The sequence below is a fragment of the Lampetra planeri genome, chromosome 69 (assembly GCF_965212315.1).
Source record: "Lampetra planeri chromosome 69, kcLamPlan1.2.h2, whole genome shotgun sequence".
NCBI lineage: Eukaryota > Metazoa > Chordata > Hyperoartia > Petromyzontiformes > Petromyzontidae > Lampetra > Lampetra planeri.
The window spans coordinates 1,446,376-1,461,253 of record NC_136174.1 but is presented as its reverse complement, the minus strand read 5'-3'; the positions used below and the strand labels follow the sequence as shown (position 1 = coordinate 1,461,253).

At 48.1% G+C, this 14,878-nt stretch overlaps 1 pseudogene across 1 annotated transcript; it reads right to left on the bottom strand.

Moving 5' to 3' along the window:
• Positions 1–1,477: 1,477 nt before the first annotated feature.
• LOC144737470 (E3 ubiquitin/ISG15 ligase TRIM25-like) lies at positions 1,478–13,892 on the bottom strand (annotated as a pseudogene). Its single transcript, XR_013588988.1, has 6 exons — positions 11,358–13,892; positions 9,899–9,994; positions 8,183–8,416; positions 6,818–6,840; positions 6,327–6,421; positions 1,478–5,146 (listed from the first exon to the last, which is right to left on the bottom strand). The product of XR_013588988.1 is annotated as an E3 ubiquitin/ISG15 ligase TRIM25-like (transcript).
• Between the last annotated feature and the right edge of the window lie 986 nt (positions 13,893–14,878).

Below are 14,878 nucleotides of genomic sequence, written 5' to 3'. Positions count from 1 at the left end.
CTCGGTAACCCGCGACCACCACCCATCCTTGCAGCGCCTCACAGCTCTCCGAACCTCGAAGGCTGCGGTAAGCCTCCTCATTCTCTGACGTGGGATGCTTCTTATGATGAGAGTGAGCCTATCGCTTTTTCTCAGCCAGCCTGATCACATACTCTGTCAGCCACGGTCTCTGCAGAGGTCTGGACCATGTACCCAAAGCAGCCATTGCAGCTGCATGAGCCACAGTCCTAGACCTCGCCCATTTCCCCTCGACATCTGGAGGAGTGGGGGACAATGCCAATCCCAGCCGCACGTAATGATTAAATTCTCGCTTGCAACTTTCATCAGCTAGCTGAGACCAGGCCACCTTGGTTTTGAATGGGGTCCTGGGTGTACACCCACCACTGGAGTGGAAGAATGGCAGGCGCTTCTTACAGATGACAAGTTGATGGTCAGTGGTCAGATCAGCTCCACCGTACGTGCTGGTGTCAAGGACATGGACCCACACCCGCTGTTCCATCACTACGAAGTCCAGCAAATGTTCTTGCTTGGACCCGGCATGCATCCATGATGTTGTGTTTATGCGCCAATGCCAGAAAAGCGTGTTGGTAATTAGAAAGCCCATGGGCTGCACAAAAATCTAGCACCTTTGTTATTAAGCTGATTTGGCCCATGCCTTCCAATCACTCCAGACCAGGTGACAGCATCATGACCAAATCGGGCATTGAATCACCCAACAAGATGCCTCTCTCCCGAGGGGCCACTTTAGCTAGCACCTGTGACAGGTCATAGAAGCCATCTGACTCATCGGCCTTGCCAGCATCCCTCCACGGATGTTCGTCTTTGGTGGGGCATAAGTGACCATGACCACCACTCCTCGCCTCCAGTTGATGGGAAGGTGAGCCTAAAGTAGTCTTGGGCTTACCGCTTCCCACACCTCACCGCCACACGCCCCCTTCATTCTTTTGTTCAGAAGAAGAGCCACTCCCTGCTATTTGGTAGTCTCCTGCCCAGAATAAAGGACTGTGTAAAGATTCAATCTCCTGGCTCCGCCAAATGGGGTTTGGCCAGGAGACGTCAGACGCCTGTCCACCTGGGGCCTCCGGCATAAGCTTAATTAGGTATTTAGACGTGGGTTTGTGGTTATTAATTGAAGGTGGAGGGGTTACTAGCCCCTTGCACTCGTCCAGAGCTGCCATTTGGCCGCTGTGGTGGTTACAAATGCCATGAGGGGAATGGCCAATCTAAATTGGCCCTCCCCCCATGGCACTGCCCACCACAGCGTTGCCTGTCCGGAACCACAAGAAGGTAGGGGGTTGTTTTTGCCTGACTGTACACCACATCAATATAAATTACGTGTTACTTTGGTTCTTGCCTACTTCTCCACGCTCACCTTTATCGCTGCCACTATAATATTTTTGGAAAGCTAAGTCATGCCCGTGTATAGTGTGAGTTGAGTCTAGCGAGAGAAAAAATTGATACCAAAACTTTGAGGCAATTCTAGAGGGTTAGTTAGTCTTTAATTCGTAGACCCAGCTTTCATGCCGTAGTGGATCTCTTGGCAAACGCGATGCACTCACGACACACCACAGGATGACCCCTTCATCCCGACACTCACACCTGAGCCGACGCGTTCCCCAACACTCACTCATCCTGAAGGCACTTCGAGCCTCAGATGGCGTTTACCGTCTGCTGTGGGCTACATTCACGAGCAACCCGACGTCAGGGTGAAGCTCGATGCCGCGCGTCGTGCACCACCGCCGGCCTGACACCGTCGTCAGAGAGGAAGCGATCCGGCGCCTGCTGGCTCCTTTCCGCCATAGGTTGGTGTCAGAGGCAGCCTCCTTCTGCTCCTCTGCCCCTTCCCTGCTCCCCACCGGGTGTCCAAGCTAGAAACGTGGCCGGTTTCTGGGTACCGCTCTCGTTCCACACCACCAGCAACGTGTGCAGGGAAGCCATCATCAGCCCTGACCCACGATGGACGGAGGCCTCAACATCCCCGTGGAACGACATCAACAACAACCACAATAACAACTACAGCAACCACAACTACAGCAGCAGTGGCGACATAACCGACTGTTTTTCTCTGTGTGAGTGTATATATCTCTTTGTGAGTCTATGGGTCTCCGTGTGAGGGAGTCTGGGTATCTTTGTGGTAAGTCTATGAGTCTCTGTGTAAGGGAGTCTATGGGTCTCTGTGTGACGGAGTCTGTGTCCCTTTGAGTGAGTCTGTGTCTCTGTGCGGTGAGTCTATGGGTCTGAGTGAATATATCAAAGTGCTAATGTTAATTTAGGAGCTTTCGTGACTGCAGGAATTATTCTTTGGTTCTTTTCGGTTAAGTCACGTCTAATGCATGAACTCTTTCACGTTCACCGTGCTGCAGACTTGGCACATTTTGTTGACAGACAGAACGAGCACTACAAGAGGATTTGTATTGAATCAGATACAGCGAGTACTGCTCTGGTCACACACAAACTCACGTCAAATTCGTCCGAGTCGCTGCACGTGTATTGCTTTCTATAGACTGCAGGTTAAAGTCGCTTTGTATAAATAGTAATACTCAAGATGATAATACGTGCTGTGTGTGTTTTTTTACCTTCGATTTTTAATTGAACAGGACCAGCCCGCATGGCCTTTGTACCTGACTGTCCGTCCCTCCGTCTCTCCCTCCAACCATCCAACCAAAAAAAATAATTTTCCTAATGTAGTTTGCTAGTATGATGATCTGAATGATATGATAGCTTGATGATGCATCCCACTCATTTGCGTGAGATGCACGCTCTGGGGTGAATGGTGGATTTGGAGGGAGGGAGGTTGTGACGGCAGCACCACGCATGAACCCGGCTCAACGCTGTGGGGTGCGGTGGTGACGTCATCCCGCAGATGCGCGCCGTGACGTCACCACTTGCACGCCCGCTCGCCAAGAAGCCAGGCAGGCAGCCAGGAATCGAGTCATCAAAACTTATGAACATTTCCGTACAGTAATGGTTTTAATCCTATTGCAGGATTGAACAAAGACGGTCACCGTATTGTGTGGCGCTGTTAGTGGTGCTGTTTCTGCAGCCGTCTGGAACGCCTTTCCTTACATTATTATGAAGCCACTGGAGCTCTTCACTTTTAAATCATCTAAATTTACAAACTATTTATTTAGAACTTATTTTTGTGTTTAGGTTGTTGTCCTTCCCCCGCACCTCAAATTAACCCAGTTGGTTACATACATTGCAATATAATTTCAACATACATACAGTACATACAGGCAGGCGGACAGGAATCCAGTCGGCAAAACTTTGTGAGCCTTGGTTTAAGCAACGCCTGGCTCTACTGCTAATGAGACACTGAACGTCTGAACTGGTCCTTGCCTATGAACATCTGGGTTGTTCGCCAGCATTGCACCTCCGATTTGCACAGTTGGCTACGTACGTTGGCTACATACGGTGCGAAGTAAGTTGCTTTACGCGAGCCTGACTGCTGCTGATGAGACACTGAATGTCGAAACCTGCCCAGAGTGTTGCTTGCGTTGAACCAAATGCTGCTTCAATTAGGCACTCCCAGAAAGCCGTGACTGACTGATGGGATGAGTAAACCGATACGTGGTGTGTATTATGTCTTTAATGTTTCTTGTGGAGAGAAGATATTTGCCAAGGAGGAGGGGGATGATGGTGGTGGTGACGATATAAATGGTGATGGTAATGATGATGGTGATGATGGTGGTAGTGGTGGTAATAATGGTGAAATGGTGATGACGGTAGTGGTGGTTATCATGGTAGTAATGATGGTAGTGATGGTTGTGATGATGATGGTAAGTATGGTGATAATGATGGTGGTGATGTGGGTCGTGATGATGCTGCTGATGGCGATGATAATGATGGTGATCATAGTGGTGGTTATGATGATAGCGGTGGTGGTGGTAGTGATGATGATGGTCGTGATGGTGGATGTGATACTGGTGATGATTATGGTGGTTTTTGTGGTATTGATGATGATTGTGATGATTTGTGGATTTTGTGGTATTGATGATTGTGATGATGGTAATTATGTTAATGGTGGTGAATATTATGGAGTTGATGGTAATGATGAAGATGATCATGATGGTGGTAATTATGACAGTGGTGGTGTTGGTGGTAGGGCTGATGGTGATTGTGGTTTTGACAGTGATAGTGATGATGATGTTGGTGATGGTGAATGTTGGTTTTGGTGGTGTTGATAGTAATCATGATGGTGGTCTTTATAATGCTGTTGGTGTTGATGGCGATGATGGTGTTGGTGAGGACTATGGTGATTATGATGGGGGCCGTGTTGATGGCGGTGATGATGATGATGATGATGGGGTGATGGTAGTGATGATGGTAGATCGCAGGGATGATGAGGCATGGTGGCGTGAGTGCGCACTGCAGGTGAAGGAGCGGCCACACGGACTCTGGGGCTGCGCTGATTCCCCACTCAGATTTCAATCAAATCCCTCAAACTTCTGCACCGGCGACATCGCTCACGCACACCAACCTTAACCTCACCCCCTCCGTTCCACCTTCCCCTGACGCTCACTTTACCCTCTCCTCACCACCCCCCTCTCCTCCGTTTCTGTCTCGGTTTCTTGGGCTTCTATCTCTCCCCATCCTCAGGATGCACGACTCAGATCCACGATCACCAATTGATCATTAAAAATCCGCATCCACATCGCAGGGTAGAGAGGCTGCAAGAATCTCTGCCGAACCTCATGGATCACCTCCATGGAGTCGGCGCGGTAAAACGCCAGGAGCCCCCCCTCCCATTGCAGGTGAAGCCCGATTCTGCTGGGGGAGGGGGCCCCCCTCATCGACAGTTCAGTCTCCACTCCACCATGAAACACTGAGAACCTGTTATACGATTTCTCTAAACACCAGGACGCGTCGATCCCTCCCATGAGCTGTGCAGCACCACTCCCTCTCCGTGGGATCATCCCGTACGCGACTCCAACCCGACACAGCCGCACGTCCCCCACGTCCACCTCCCAGTAGTGGTGGCCCGAAGAGAAGCTTTCACAGCACAGGGCTTGTGTACAGGCATCAAACCGGTGTGGGTGATCGGGGCGACCCTGGAAGGCACGGACTGCTGTCATCGTCCTGAGATCCGAGGAGATCTGGAGTTTGTTATGAGCCGAGTTTGTGTCCAGAGTTGGTGAACATCCGTCTGTGACAACAGCGATGACAACATCACAACAGAACACCATCGTCACCATTATCCAGCATCACCACCATCAACATTACCATATCCTACCATCATCATCACCATCAACAACAATAACATCACAAACATCACTAAGCATCCTCCCCATCAATATTATCAATGACAACATATACCTCACCATCAACACAATGAACATCAACAACATCACTATCGCCATCAGCAACATTACAACCATCATCATCACCACCACTAGCACCATCACAAACATTCACCACTACCATCACTACTATCACCACGATCATTACCACTATCCCCATCACCACCATCTTCATCACTATCACCACCATCACAACTATCACCACCTACATTATCACTAATCTCACCATCATTACCACTGCTATCACCACTACCAACACCATGACCAAACCCATCACTCACATTATCGGTAATATCAGCATCATTACCACCATCCTCATCACGACCAATATCACCATCATTATGACCATTACCAGCATCAGGAACTCATTTGAGGTTGAAACTGCCTAGCAGAGACCCAGGACTGGATCAGATATCACCTGTCACTGATGGTAGCCATGGCGGATAATCAAACCCAGGTAACTGGGTTCATAGTGAGGTGTGCTACCGCTCCCCCCACGCATACACAGGCACTCACTGCATCTCAACATCACAATTACCCCTGACTCACTGATTATTTACCCAAGAACTCCACACCGAGTCTCATGGCTCTCTTAAAAAGGGTCCTGGAATGGGATGTGAACAAAACAGAGATCCCTTGTGTAGACTTCACAGACTATTGGGACAAGTGCTGTCCGTGAGCGTCTATGAAGGCTGGCATGGCACACGAGGTGGGTGACCAGCACCACGTCCGACCACCTTTGTCTCCCTAGTGGCGAGTTTGTTTACACACCGCATCAGGTTTCAGGATGTAAACAAAGACATCCCCCATGTAGCCTTTACAGACTGTTGGGGAAAATCAGCAACGTTGAAGGCTGGGATGACACACAAGGGGGTGGATGGCCAGCACTACGCCTGGCCGCCTTTGTCTCCCTACTGGTGATGTTTATAAAACTCGAGGTAATTATTTGAGGGTGAGTCGACCTCGTGCACACACATTTTACTGTCAAGATGGCCCCATCACCCATGATCACACTGAAGAACTCACACAAGAGTTTGACTGCAGGTGTCTCCAGGACTTGAAGCGAGGCAATGTCCTCTTGGCTGCGAGCTGAGGGTGGAGCTGCTGTAACCCTCCCTGCCCTGTGAAAGCAGAGCAGACATGGCTACTGCCTCACAGAGCATCGTCACTCACAGAATCATCACAGCTCCATCACATGGACACTCATCACAGCATCTTCATGCGTGGGATCGTCACAGCTCCATCTCACAGGCACTCATCAAACAAAGCATCATCACTCGTCTCACAATTACAGCATCACCACACAGAATTACTATTACCACACAGTATCAACATACAGCATAATCACACAGCACACAGCATCATCACCACACAGCATTACTATTACCACACATAGCATCATCACATACAGCACCATCACACAGCATCACCACACACAGCCAATGTCTCACTGCCCGCACCCAACACTCAGTCCCATGTTGTCGTGTGTCGAGTCGTGAGTGAAAGTCGTATTTTACCTGCACGTCTCCTCCAGGTGCCCCTGTGGGAGAGAGAGATGCGTTACTGTGACTCTACCTCCAATCCCTTGTGATCAGTGGAGTTCCCACTGCAACACCGTGGAATATAAACCCCAAAGTCTTGGCTTATCACCCTATGATCATCAACACGGACTTACAGGGCAAATATTTCAGTGAGACCGGTTGATAGTCAACCATAAACTATTTTTATTTTTCCAGATAAGGTCCACGGAGCTATTTAGCTCTTTTTCAGAAGCGACCTGGCCACAAATAATAGCTCAACGAAGTGGTTCTTCACGTGCAAATTTATACTGGTAGGAACGAAGTGAACCAGTCTACAATAGATTATATCGTCCGTCCGTCCGTGTAGCAACATCGCCCCCTACTGCAAACACTTGGCAGGACCCTACAAAAACCTTTAGACTCAGTGAGGCTTTCCTGGCTAAACAAGTGTAATAATACATTATGTTTATATTCTTTGGTTATTCGTTCCTACCAGCCCACCCCGCAGGGACCTGTTAGCAGCCCCATACTCGAAACGCACGTTTACAAATGTGGAGTGAAAAACTGGAGGACCAGGAGAAAAATCCATGTGACCATGGAGAGAGACATGAAAACTCCAAATATATAAGGAAGTCAGGTTTGGGATCAAATCCACGACCTCCGGTATACCAGGCGAGGTAGTTAACATCTCGCCACCTTAATGAGGACCAACACTGATTTGCTGGGCAAATATTTCAGAGTGAGACCGGTTGATATTGATCTGTGTTGAGAGTAACTTAGGACTGGTAATATCTGGAGTTACCAATGCACATGGTGCAGGTCTTGTAGAAGTGATGTTCAAGACAATGATATCATTAATAAGCGTATGAGACCGTATTTATTTTATCATCCCTAATATGAACAATGAAGGTAGCGCATCCAAGTGGAGGTACACGAAGTAAGAAGCTGAGATGACATCGGCTTGTGGGCAGTTCGCTGGTGGATTGTTGCATCGCGACATCATGAGATGTGGCAATGGGCTTGAGGAGGTCTTCATCCATCCGTGGATAGATCATGGCTGATGATAATCATGACTTCCGTGTACATTGTTGTTGTATAGTTGATTTAAAAAAGTTAAATTCCATTAAATTCACAATGAAACAAACTGAATGGGAATGTGTTAAAGGACGGGAGAGAGAATTCATTTAACTGAGAAAATATGAGCTGGCCTTCTACGTGGCAGCCACTGGAGCTGTGATGCGAATCCATGAGTGGAGCTGTATTCTCAAGCCCAGTGGATGCGAGCTCTCATTAAGGAGCCTCCCTCTGCTGCTGCTGGTGAGAGGGCTGTGCCAATAGCGACACTGGAGACTCATCGCTCACCTGCAGGAACGCGAGCGAGTCCCTCTCCTGCACTAGGGCCTGCAGGCGAGTGGCTGCTGCCTGGAGCTCGCTGATCTCGCGCTGGTAGTGAGCGATCTTCTTCTCGATCTGGGACAGCAGCTCGCGCCCTTTCTGCTCCGCGAGCTCTAAAGCCGCCTTCTCCTCCACATCCAACGCTGCTCTCGCGCGGGTGAATCTGACCGAAATTGAGGCCTTTTCATCTGTCACGGCTCCCTGCAAAGAGAAAGAAATGCCACCTCTGTTCATTAAATGTCTAGTCCTTTGTGAAATTCAGGTCCGTGCGACCCGAGTGCAACTGTGAAGGTGCCCAGACAGTAATAAGAATCTGCAACACCGAGGCCTCCTTCTTCCTCTGCCTCTGATAACGCCAGTGTATTTTCACTACCATACGACTTGCCATAACTGGCGGGGCCTGTGAAGCAATGAAATTATCAAATACCATCATGAGTACATTTAGCATCCGTGCCATTCTCATTGCTCAAGGCTATCAGGACGATGCTTTGTTTACCTTCGCATGAAGCGAAGGGAAATCTGTAATTCGCCTTCCACAATTTGAGCCTTAATGAATTGGGAAGTTAATCTAGAATTGAAGCTTTGTGACTGCAGGAATATCATACTCTTTGGTTGTTTCGGTAAAGTCACGTAGGTAGAAATAAGATAATACAAATCACGACGTTTCGACTGCAACACAAGCATCCGTCATCACCACACAAAGAGAAACAAAGAGCCATACACACAACCTAGAAGATGGATGCAAAAACAATTTAGCAATCTATTAAAATACATCATCAACCAGTTTTAGTGTTTAACTGTATTGTTGGCCGACTCTGGGTTGCATAAGTTCAGCTAGGTTCGCGTCTCCCATCTTCTTGCTGTCTTTACCTCCTTGCAGTTTGCCGTTCTCTGTGTGCTTTACCACCGCCCTCTTCCTCGATGTACATGTCTATTACTTTTCCCTGCCCCCTCTCCCCCTTCTCTACAGCCTATATAAGTTCCCCCCCCCTCAGTTTACGTGTTTCGCTCTCTCGCACACATGGCTTGCCTCTGTGTATCCCTGTATCTCCATGTGTGTATGTCTCTTTGCGTGGTGTCCCTCTGTGTGTTCCCTCTCTCTGCGTGATTCTCACCTCATGACGGCTGCTTGTGTTGCAGTCGAAACGTCGTGATTTGTTTTATTTTTATTTTATTTCTACCTACGTGACTTTACCGAAAGAACCCAAGAGTATCATTGGGAAGTTAGGATAATTCATCTTTAAATGAATGTTTTGCATGCGAGAGAAAACCACATGTATGTATGGATGAAGAGAGGGGATCATGAAACCACTTGCATACTGGCACCTTGGCACCCTAAAGCCTGATTGGTTTCAGTAAAATGGTGTACAACAGTCTGTGCGATTCACAAACTCTTCACTAGAGTATTGGATAAGAGGTATGTACCACCTCATCTGACCAATATAGACAGACGTTGAAGTGGCAAGTTGTATGGAGATATGGGAATGTGGAATTTCCACCACTGATTTAGTTTCTCAGTGGAGAGGAGAACCACCTCTTTACTCGTCCTGACCGTTGTGGGTTTCGTCCCACAATGTGTTTGGAGCCAATGGAAGTCCACGTGAATGAATGGAGTTGTTCTCCATCACAAACCCTACTCAGGGTGGAGTCACGGGGTCACAGAATCAGGCCCAGACACGGTACCTGCACGTCCCTGCAAGCGGCCTCCATCCGCCTCACGGACTCCTCCACCTCCCTCCTCTTCTCCTCCACCGCCCGCGTCTCCTCTCCCACTTGTTTCTGTGAGAGACGTCACCAGGGGAGACTCCACTCACTTTCTGAGCGTCCCCTCTCAACCCCACTCCACACAGACCCCTCCACAGTGACGGGGGCAGGAGTCCCGGTGCAGCGATGGAGGCTGGGGGATCAAGCGCTGCAGGGAACTGATTTCACGAGGAGCTCAAACGTGCGCAGGTCTACCTAAGTGTGGGTAGGGCTGCCTGAGCAGTGAGTGGAGCGACCTGAGCAGTGGGCGGAGCTACCTGAGCAGTGTGTGGGGCTACCTGAGTAGTGAGTGGGGCTACCTGAGTAGAGGGTGGGGCTACTTGAGCAATGGGTGGGGCTACCTGAGCAGTGGACGGGGCTACAGGAGAAGTGGTCTGGGCTACCCGAGTAATGAGCGGGAGTTACCCGAGTGGTGGGCGGGGCTATTCGAGTGGTGGGCGGGGCTATCTGAGTAGTTGCTGGACAGGGCACCTCAGCGGCGAGATGTTATCTGCCTTGCCTGCAATACAGGAGGACGTGGGTTCGAACCCGTGCCTGATGCCTGTTTATGCAGTTTGCATGTCTCTCTCCATGGTTGCATGGATCTTTCTCTGGGCCCTCCAGTTTTTATGTCCACCTTTTGGAAAGTGCGTTTAGAGCATTTGGCTGCTATATATTTAGACCTGATAAGCCACATTGTTGAGCTGTCATTTGTGGCCAGGTTTGCCTGTGAAAAAGAGCTACATAGCTCACTGAGCTTCACTTGGTGAAATAAAAAAACGTTTTAGTTAAGTTTTACATGGCACAAGGAACTGCTGCTATTTGACTGTTGAGCGTCAGAGAAATTCGGTAGAGAGAATATTAATGAAAATATAAATGCAGTCACGAATTACTTGGTCCGTCAAAATCAAGCGACATTTCTGGAACGCCAAGTCCAGTGACCCGGTAGCTGCTGTAGAGTGCGGCGCTAAACTGGCACAGACCGGCACGAGGCTACAAGCGGTGAGCACTGCAGCTCACGCAGTCCCAGTCGTTTTACATTTCGTTTACATTTTGGGGAATGCTCCTCCATTCCACAAACCACTTTTTTGTATACAAACCACTGTCTATGCACTCACCTCATTTCTAGAAAACATTGTATGCATTATAGTCCTTCAGTTTTATAAAATATACTAAGAGCACATTTATAAATTTGTCAGATAACAGGATTGATGATAACATGTTTTCGTATTATTTCTGTACTATGACAACCTCAGCATACTTTATATTAAATAAAGGTTGTTAAAATTTGAAAAAACAATGGGAAGCTGAGAGAGGAATGATATAATATTTATTTGGATATCATTGTTCAGTTTGTACTGGGACATGATGACTTCACGCAGGAGGGGCTCCCGCTCACACACGCAGACCGTCTCATCTCCCGTGTCTTGTGCTCATCCTCCAGCGTAGCCACATCGTGACCCTTGTGGTCTCATGCGATGATGCAGGTTGTGCACACCAAGCTCTCGTCCTGTCGGCAGTAAAACTTGATCCTCTTTCTGTGCGGCTTGCATTTGCGCTCCTTGGGATTCGTGTCTGGATCCACAAGAATGTGGCTTCTTAACTTCGGGTTCTCCTGATGAGGCTTTACATGAGTCGCACAGTAGGAGGTATCACACCTGAGGCAGGTGTTGGAGGCAGCGGTCGTGCCATCGTTGCAGAAGTCACACAAGACCACGGCGGCCATTTTCTCTGCGGCACTGCGCTGCTCCACCAGGTTGGCGAGCGTAAAGTTCTTGCTCAGCTTGGCACTGTGGGCAGGAGAAGGATTTGGCCGCATCCCAGGCGCCCTCCACGCACTTGAGGCAGAACGAGTGGCCGCAGCTGAGCGTGCAGGGGCAGCGGAAGGCTTCCAGACAGATGGGGCAGGTCAACTCCCCTGGAGCCTCGCTACCACTGGGAGCTGCACTCGCCATGGCCCCGTGGCTCCACTCAGAGATGGACGCTGGCTGTAGCTCAGACAGTCTTTGGCTTTTGCTCAGGCAGTCTCTGGTTGGAGCTCAGGCAGCCTCTGTCTGTAGCTCAGGCAGTCGCTGGCTGCGTCTGAGATGCTAAACGAGGAACAAGCCACGTAAATAGGTGACAAGGAAGCAGGAAGCCTTTCAATTTTATTGGCATATCACGAGGCCTGCCCTGGAATGTGTTGACGTGTGAGCGAGTACAGACGTCTCCACTCGAGGGGTGGCTTAAAAAGAAGACTCGGATCACCTCGTCTCAAATACTCATCCTCATTCACCTCATCACAACTCAACTCACCTCTACTCACCTCACCTAAACTCACCTCACCTCAACTCACCTCACCAACTCACCTCACCTCACCTCAACTCGTCTCAGCTGAACTGTCAGGAGAACGCTGCTAGTAAACTCGTTGCTCCCTGCCGCTCTACTCCACGTCATTGTTGTTGTTGTTATCTTCGTCTTCCGGCTTCACTTTATTTGTTTTAAGTTTAATACCTTAAACTACTTCATGAAAAGAATGTGTTCCTGTCTCAACGTCGCGATGCAGTTGTCGAGCTGTGAGACACCGGTGGGAATTGCCGTGTTTAACTCGGTCACGGGGCTGCGGCTCAGGGTCCAGTTTGTGGAGTCACAAACCACCGGGCGAGGCCCTTTGCTGAACCCGGCACCGTTAAACGCTCACGTGGGCGGGGGGCAGGCGTCCCAGGGGTAGTCTGGCCGTAACACATCAACATCAGCGCGTAAAAAAAAGATAGGACCTTTTTTGCCGGTATCAAAGTGTGAGAAAATAATAATGATAGGTTTTACCCTTTCTGGCAATAAAACAGGAGTTGTTTTCAGGTGTTCAAACACCAAATAAGTTTGTGTAGTTAATGCAGACTTTATTCGTTGCAAAAGGCATCCATTTTATGTATGAACATCTTAACACCTCATGGGACCTCCCTTGCCAGTATTAAAATATACGAATAAGTGTTACCCTTTCTGGCAATAAAACAGTTGTGTTAAGATGTTCAATCACCAAACAAATACTTTTGGAAGGAATAATGTCTTCATTAACCACACAGTCTTTTCTTGGATTTTCTGTTTGCACTTAGTCACATATTCACTTTAAGATGTTTTTTGTTCATGTTTTTGTTTTTTGTTTGTTGCGGTTGCACCCGATTCAAGAGCTGAATGGCTCACAGGGCTATACCTAATAAATGAACTTGAACTTGAACTTGTGTTTAAGATCGCGTAGATATATAAATGTGTAGTTAAAACCCGCCATCACCCGACACAGCCAACTAGTAAGTGTTGTCACGTCAACAGAACGTGCCAATTCGTCACTAGTCCAGCACACCTGTGTATTGGAGAGCCAAGCCACAACATCTACAATCTGAGTACGACGTTTTGCCAGTAATTACAACTTGCTTCATCAGGCGACAGCCAGATTTGTAGAGAAGTCTAACTGTTTAGCTCCTTATTTAGAGGCGTAGATGTGGTGACCACACTTCTGCGCTCTTGCACAAAGTGAATGGGGTGGATTAATGAGTCAGCGTAAGCTCGTGTGTCACACTGTTGGATGGTTTCAGGAGAATCGCCGCATCTGGGTCGGCCGAATGCAACTGCTTCCGGTACCGCAAGGGAACCAACATCTCTCTGCCCAGCGGTGATCTCTACTGACTCCCTCACCAATGCCTGAATCGCGACATTGCACCCGCCTCCCTTCCAACAGGATCCATAAACAAGTATAACCCGTAAAAACAAAGTTTTTCACTATAAATCCTTTATATGCGTGGCAGCTAGAGTCCTCTGGCTTGAGACGGCTGCCACCTATGGGTCAGATGATTGCATTGCACCATTAAGCAATTGATAATTAAATATAACATTTTTGTCCTAAAAAGTGTAAAATTTTGGAAAAACATTTTCACGAACATTAATTGTCACGCACAACGAGTCTGTGTGGAAAATGTCAGCTCGATTGGATCACGGGAAGTGGGTTAAAAAACGACTGAAAGATTTGCACGGTCGTAAGCAAGCAAGCGAACTTAATATAAAGGATTTAATAAGTATAACCCGTAAAAACAAAGTTTTTCACTATAAATCCTTTATATGCGTGGCAGCGAACTTAATATAAAGGATTTAAAACATATATTCGCCTGTGGAGGATGCGGGGATCGATCCCGCGACCTTTGGCATGGGAAGCGAGGGCGCTACCAACTGCGCTACTCCGCCACGGCCTGTGGAGGGGTTACGCTCTGGGCTCTTACACTGTTACGTTCAGCCAAAGCCATGAATGAGTTCTATTTGAATATATGTAAAATCATTTTTTTTGCCTAAAAAGTGTACAATTTTGGGAATTTTTTTTCACGAACATTAATTGTTTCGCACAACGAGTCTGTGTGGAAAATGTCAGCTGACGGCATCCCTTACACTTCTACTCCGTCAATTTCTGAGGGCATTCTATTCGAAAAGTCGTTGTCCCACAAGCATGGGATAGCCCGCGTTCTAGAAATCACAACGGGCCCTTAAAATAACCCAATTCTTCATTTCATTTATCATGCTGTATACAATTTTATAATGGCTGTAAAGCGCTTTCGTAAAGGTGCTATATAAATGTCATTAAAATAAGAACCGTGATTGGAACAGCCAAACATCCCCCAACTATCAATTTTGATTGAGAGGCCCTTGAATATGTGGAGTATTTCCCTCTTGACACCTCCTTATCTTATCCATCCTGCTGTATGTGAGCGCATGCCAGCGTTATTGTTTCGTGCATTCATAAATCGTGAGTTAAGTTTGTCTGCTTTGAGCAGGGGATGTACTGTAAGGTAGAAGTGACAGATGTCTCGAGGTACACCACAATCAGCTGTTGCTTAAATTAACCACATATAAGCATTTCCTGCTTCTACCGTGGTATTGTATCATCAAGGTAACGTGTTA